Source organism: Pygoscelis adeliae, unplaced genomic scaffold, assembly GCF_000699105.1.
Source record: "Pygoscelis adeliae isolate BGI_AS28 unplaced genomic scaffold, ASM69910v1 Scaffold226, whole genome shotgun sequence".
NCBI classification, from domain to species: Eukaryota; Metazoa; Chordata; class Aves; order Sphenisciformes; family Spheniscidae; genus Pygoscelis; species Pygoscelis adeliae.
Window position 1 is genome coordinate 3264360 of NW_008824983.1, and position 7577 is coordinate 3271936.

The window sequence follows — 7577 nt, forward strand, 5'->3', positions numbered from 1 at the left end:
AAGCCGGCAGGGGAAGGGGAGCGAGTTTACCCCGCTCCTATAGCACCGGAGGGGCCCCAGGCTTGAGCTTCTTAGCAGGAGTGCTGCCGAAAACAAAGCCGAGAAAGCAAGACGGTTTGGGGCAACCAAAAATATCAAATCAGTGCCACAGGCTCAGACATCATACCTACTAAATGGGTAAATCTTGAGGCTTTACTCCCCAGGGGATTGGCAGCAGAGCTGCAGCAATGAAATTGTACCTCCCTCCATGCCCACTCTGCCAGGGAGACCCTCCACACCCTTGCGCAGGGCCACCTTCCGAGTGGCTTTTCCGAAGTGACTTTATTCTGTTTTATTTCTGTGCCTGAGCCACATGCCACAGAAAACAGCTCATCGATGCCGTGGGATCACGACAGCCTTTCCAGTAGCTGTCGTGACCCAAGGGAACCACTGCTGAATCTGGGACACAGCAACTTCTCCCAGCAACATGGGCCTACGGGGACTGATCCAGCCAAGGTGCCAGATTTACATGTCTCCCTAAACTTGTCCAGACCTAGAGGCAGTGGGGAGAGATGGGGACCCTGACAGTGATCTGATCCCGCTTACAACAGAGGTCTGAAATAGGCAGAGTGGGCATCTTCTGGCGACATACCCTTCTCCGCTGATTACAGCAGCAGCCTAGGCGACTAGGCTAGATGAGGCACCTGACTACCAGCGTGCCTGAAGTTGGGCAAGATGAATCCAACCCAAACAAAGTTTCAGAATTTGTTGAAGAGTTTGGTAGAGTTGGAAACTATTCATACATATTAGTAAAATTAAGTTAATTCTTTAGAAACAGGTAATTTGATTAGCATCTTGATGACCAATGACTAATTCCAGTTGGAATGACAAATCATGACTCTGATCATATCTTATTTTTACTTTAATTTGAAGGTAAAATAACAATCACCCAAGTAAGAACATGAGACATACTGACAGAAAGCTTTAAGACATATTCTAAAATTATATCATACATATACTACTGTAAATGTAGTTGTTAATGTATATAGTTATCATATGCAGTTGTTGGCCTAATAATAATCCAGAAGATTCTGAAAAACAATATTTAGTTCACAAGAGCAAAGCCAGAAATAGTTTTCATCACTCCAGAAACAGAATCTCAACATTATCTAAAAAAAACCCTAGCAAATAAATGGCTCTTGCGATGTGCGAGGAAGCTCACCGGACTATGTCCATTTCGAGCCATGGAAGCAAAGAAATTTCCAGAGCTCTTAACATCAAGAGATATTTTGACATCTTCATGACTCCATAGTGCACTGGCCACAAACCTTACAGCAAGATTATAGGCTGCCTTTTATCCCATACTGAGTGAAGAATTTTAATGTGTGTGAATAATTTTCCATGCCACAGCCAGCAACTCTAGCTCCTACTTTCAGCAGATCTGTGCACAGGGTGACATCACGTCTTACAAAGTGGCCTCACTGCATCCATGCACTCTGTCCCCCCACCAGTAGCACTCCTGCCCATTCGGTACTCACGTTGTCCTCACGTTGGCTCAACAGAAGCAGCTGATGTGACAGCCTGATACCTGTGACACTGCAAATGCCCTAGAGAGCAACTGTGCTCTGGCTCCATCACTTTCCCTTTGCCACGCTGAATCCAGTAAGCTGCCTAATCCAAAGCTTGCATTGATCCAGTTTATCAGCTTTTATGGGGTGTAGGGGACGAGCAGTGACAGCACCGGAGACTGAAGCATCTGGGAAGGTGTGCCACAGCGACAGCTCTTACCAGCTTCAGCCTGATTCTGCCACAACCATCTCCCACCGGCTCACAGGACTGGGGGTGACTTTCTCACCGTTAAACTCTTTCACCGCTTACAACTGAGATTGCTTCTCTCCCACTAGCACCACTATTTTTATACTATCAATCTTCAAGGCAGTTCAAAGAAAGAGGAATAAGCTAACAGACTAGCAAGCAGAGCAAGATAAATGTGAAGTCTGGTATCTACATGCTCACTTGGGCTATAAGGAGGCAACGACATTCCCCCATCACGGGTATGTCTATATTGCTTGATGCAGCAGTATGTCACGCTGCCACGTCTTGGCACAGACCACCACTCAGGCAGTCGGCTGTCGACATCTCCAGAAACCCTGGCCGAATGCTTGCTCTTCTCCTAGTGATGAGGTACAAGCAGTAAGCTGCTCCCTCCAAGGAAACGATTAACGAATCATACCTGCTAAGTCCCTCTACAAAATGCTGGGTCTGGAGCAACAGCTCCCCACAAAAATAAGGTACGGACCACACTAACAGTCAGTTTGCTTCGCAGCATGAGGATTGAGGGAGGCCCTCTCTCTTTGTGCAGGAAGAGGAATCAAATTCGCTTCCCATACAAGACAGCAGCTCCTGCAACTGCAGGCTGCTTGGCAGGGTCTGGGGAGAGGTTTTCTTCCCCACCGCACTATGACCCCAATCGACTCATCTGTTGTGTCTTACCTTTGGATGAAGTAGCATTTTCCAGCTTGTGCTGAGTTTGGACTTATGCTCCCACTCTGAGGGGCCTAAAAGTTGATCAAATGTCAAACCTTACCACTCTCGCTGCACCTCCAGAATAACACTTCTTTCCATCCAGTTCTAGCATTTAATTTGGGAAACCCAAAACACTGAACTCAAAATTTTAATCACCCTGCTTTCCACAGTGCCTATTTCTGTAACAGTACTGAGGCAATGCTCAGCTCCAGGCGTGTGCTTATGCCCCATTTCATCATTTAAGATGAAGCATACACTTCAGAGCTTTCTTGATCCGGAAACTTTTATGTTTGGAGCCATTTCTTATAAAAATTTCCTCTCTCTTCTTCTGTTTTGAAACACTGAAAATCCATAAAGGCTCATCCAGTTCCTACCATAAAACATATATTAAGCTTAAATAACATAGATAAAACATACTTTGGATACATAACATAATCATTGGTATAATCTCAATGCAACAAATATACTGGCATTTTTAAATTGATGAAACAAACCCTATACCTAAAGTTACAGACATATACAGGCTCCGGTGTATCAGTGAGACTGAGTATCCCTGGGTCTCAGTGATCTTAATGGGTGTTTTACAAGTGGTATCCAGAGTCAAGGTCTCCTGCACCTTTGATGACGCCTGTTGATGATTACTCCACATGGATGCTTGCCCAGCGTTGCTGTCCTCGCACAAAGCAGGCAGGCATTTGTATTCTGGCAAATGGCAGAGCTGCACTTTCCACAAGCAGCTTTAGGATGGGCTATAAAGGTGAACAAGAAGGCGGCAAGGGTAGTTGGAAAAAAATGAGTAAGACTCTGAAGAGCTGATGAAGAAAGTCAGGAAGAACTGAATGGTGTTAAAGAATGCAGCCTGGGAGAGAGAGCAGAAAGACACAGGCATAGCTCAGGTATGGCAGCACTTAAATATCCATATTTTTTCTTTGCCAAATATTATGGGCTTGCAGATGTGCAACTCCTAGTTACAGTACAGCTAAGCAATCAAGAGCTTGAAGAGTATTTAACTACATACAGAGAGAAACATGGCCGTTTCAAAGCTCTGAGCAGGTATCAATGCCAGGTACAGCACCAATGGGAAAAAAGTAAAAAGGAACACGACAGTCAAATTTTGCCTACGTTTTAGTGTCATGACATTTAAAGATTCAATAGACAGCTGTTTAGACTACAAATTTCAGACCACACTAAGAACGGAAAGACTTCCAAGATATCAACATATTAAAAGTAAGATGATACTGTTCTACAAGCAGCATAAATGTGAAAGAAAATTCAAGTCATTTATTAATGGTAATATATACAATTGCATTAAACAAGGGCATGATATTTGCCTTAATTAAAACAAAATCTACTGTGATTGACTTTGGATAGAATATATTTATAGTATGCTTTCTGTGGTAGGCATGGAATTAAAGCTGTTCTTTATTATTACAGATACACATAATGTCATTTTCTCACTGCAACAAAGTAAAGTTATGTGCATCAGTGACCCTAAACTAACATTCCGTAATAGCCCATTAATAGTCCTTGTTTTAAATACAAGAACAAGATCGATCTCCTAGTAGAGAGAAAGTGTTAAAAATTGGAGCCCTAGGAAGAAAAGATTTATGTAGTACTAGAGACCTGGAAATGGCAGATTTTATCAGCTGATGTTGCCTGTGCTCTTGCAGTTAAAATGTCTCACTAAAGGTTTCCATAGCTGAGCAAACCTTCCAGAAATGCTGAATCTTTAGGACTGGAAGTTCAGTCAGATAAGCAGTGTATAATTATTCAGTAGTCACATGAATTTATCTGAACCTATTTGGACAGAAAATGGGGCTGTTAATCTCACAAAATCAGGCTCTCACACACTTTACAGTATTGCCGATTTCAGCCTGCTTAGCAATACTTTCAGAAAAGCTTCTCATTGTGCTTTGACACATCACACCGGTACCCACATTTCCAAACTTTTGTGTGTTCAGTACTTTTATTCGCCTCCCCCTGTACATACCGGTAAGAGTTGAACAGAACACCCTCTAATCCTAAAGCGACAACCCCTTCCTGTCTGCTCAGCAGTAGTACTGTTTTCAAGAGGCATCCTTGCAAGTCCAGCAAGTGTTAAGCAGGTTTCACAGAATCATAGAATCATAGAACGGTTTGGGTTGGAAGGGACCTTAAAGATCACCTAGTTCCAACCCCCCTGCCATGGGCAGGGACACCTTCCACTAGACCAGGTTGCTCAAAAGTAGGGCTCTGGCTAAGTACGAACAACATGAAAATACAAGAGAAAAGAAAATACTATTGGATCAAACCAAAGGCCCATCTATCTTGCCTTCAATGGCATCTAAAAGCAGATTCCTAAGACTGACAGAACAGGAAAAGCATGTTACGCTATTTTCCCAGTATACTTTTCCCAACCTGTATAAAACTGTGGTTTAGGGACATCCTAACCAGCAGTCGAGGTTTTGTATATTATAGCAAACTTTGAGCATCACCAGCCTCCTATGGCAGTCCCACAGCACTCCTGCTGTGGATTACAGGACAGGAATGGCAGTCATCAGCTGGCACCCTCCCTCTGTTACCGCTGTGACGTGACTACCTGTGCCTGTATGTCACCTTTCCCCGCAGCACCAGGACAGTCCGACACTGATGCCAGGGAGATGGGTGGTATTCACACACCAAGGCGGTGAGTGTCTTCACATGCCACGGCAGTGTGACACCGCAGGCACCGAGCTACCATAGAATCATAGAATCATTAAGGTTGGAAGAGACCTCCAAGATCATCAAGTCCAACCATCAACCCAACACCACCATGCCTACTAAACCATGTCCCTAAGCGCCTCATCTACCCGTCTTTTAAATACTTCCAGGGATGGTGACTCAACCACTTCCCTGGGCAGCCTGTTCCAATGTTTAACTACTCTTTCAGTAAAGAAATTGTTCCTCACATCCAATCTAAACCTCCCCTGGCGCAACTTGAGGCCATTTCCTCTCGTCCTTTCGCCAGTTACTTGGGAGAAGAGACCAACACCCACCTCACTACAACCTCCTTTCAGGTAGTTGTAGAGAGCGATGAGGTCTCCCCTCAGCCTCCTTTTCTCCAGGCTAAAATGCCAAGCCACAGGCCCGTCTGCATGGCACCTCCTGCCCTCCAGCAGGGAAAGGGAAAGGCAACTCTCCTTGACACGAGCTACTTCTGGTGATGCGCGAACGGCTCCTGTACAACTACTTGACTGTGAGCTGCAGACCCAAGATGTAATACAAATAAATTCTTTGCTACTTAAAGCTATGTTGTTCATAGTTTCACATCAAAGGCCCTACAAGCATTTGACTCACAATCACAGCAACATATGACTGGAAACCAGAAAAATAAAACCTGGTTTCAGTGGAATCTTATAATGAAAGTTGTTGTTTTTCTTTTCTGCAAACACAGCCAGAGAGACTTCTGAAATGCTGCAACAAGGTCAGAGAGGCATCAGCAATTGCTCTGAGGTCACAGGGTACAATGCACAGTTTTGACAGGAACATGACGATACTCAAATAAGCAACAAAACCAAACTTGGTATTTGCAACAGTAATGACATTTGTTTTGCTATACCTTCTTCCCTTTCCTACTCCCCAGGACAACAGAAAAACAAAGACAGATTAGTAGGATGGAGATCAGAACACTACCTCTGGGAACACGTTTACTGCTGAGACCAAAGTCAGTAAGGAACAGCTTACAGGAAGATAGTGGTTTAAAGCAAATGAATCAAGTGTTTATATCAGAAACAAAAAATTCTCCACACTGAAAGAAAGTGATTTTTCATGCATATAAGATAAGGAAGTTGGCAAAGCTGTCATGACTTAAAGACAACCAGAATTACTAGAATTAACCATTCTCTGCTTCAGTGTATGTTGACTTCAATCCCTTTAAGGAGGGAAATAAATAGGAGGAAAAATGAGAGAAGTCCAGACAGGCTACACTGTAAGATTGTGCTGAGTGATTCTGCCTGAAACTGAAACAACAAAGACTTGCCTGAAACATAAGAGATATCAGAGGTTGATGGGATTGTGCCAAGGACTGAAGAAATCCAATCACACTTACATGGAGAACTCTCACACATCTTACCTGCAGGGAGTAAATCAGAGAGGCAGATATAAGAAAGACATCTGCAAAGTCTTCTGAAAAACCCTGCTACGTGTGTTCATTCGCAGAATATTACCACTTACTGATATGTGTACAGAAGAGAATTCATCTACATCCAAGGCACTGGAGCTGAAAAACATCCTTATGCTTAAAATGTGGATATTCTACACAAAAAAAAGTTTTATCTCCTAGCAGATTCACAGTCCAAGCACAGTCAGAATCACTTTTGCTTCCTGTCCTGCAACATTTACACAGCTGAGAGTTAACTTTCTCCTGTATGGTTTCATAATTTTGTATGTGTTGAATGCTTTATTACTTGTCATGGCACGCAGCACAAGAAACCTTAAGTGCCAAAGTTGCAGGACTTTTCAAAAGCAGATCTGAACTTGGAGGCAGGGGTGATAGATTGATTAATTTCAGGGTAATACAGGATGGGATTTGCCTCTGCTAGCTTTGGCTATCCAAAACGTAGGCACTTGCTTTAAGAATTGGTCCAGGCTCTCCTTATCGTCAAAAAAAAAAAAAAAAAAGGCAGGCGGCTGCAGAGCAATTCACCTAAGATAAATGTCCATCACAACTGGGAACCCACCAGGAGATGCTCCTCTCTCCCAGTTGTCTTAAAATATAGAGATCATAGACTACCCGATTGTGCAAGTCAAAGAAACCAAAGAACAAAACACACACCGGTGACAGGGAATCCTTCGCCATCGCAAGGGCTTGGATACCACAGAGGACCACAACAGTTGTCCATGCTAGAGATAATTCTTCGTTTATACCCTGACATGCACCTTTGAAATGACAGGCCTAGTATTTAGGAAAGGGTCATACACTTAAGATAGCGTCATACCAACTGTACTGGTCTCAAAGAGCAGGGACACATGGAAATGTCTTGATACACTCCTAAAAAAATGTCCGAAGGGTCTCGGCTGTGCACTGGCCTTACGCAGTTTGATTGTATCTTAGC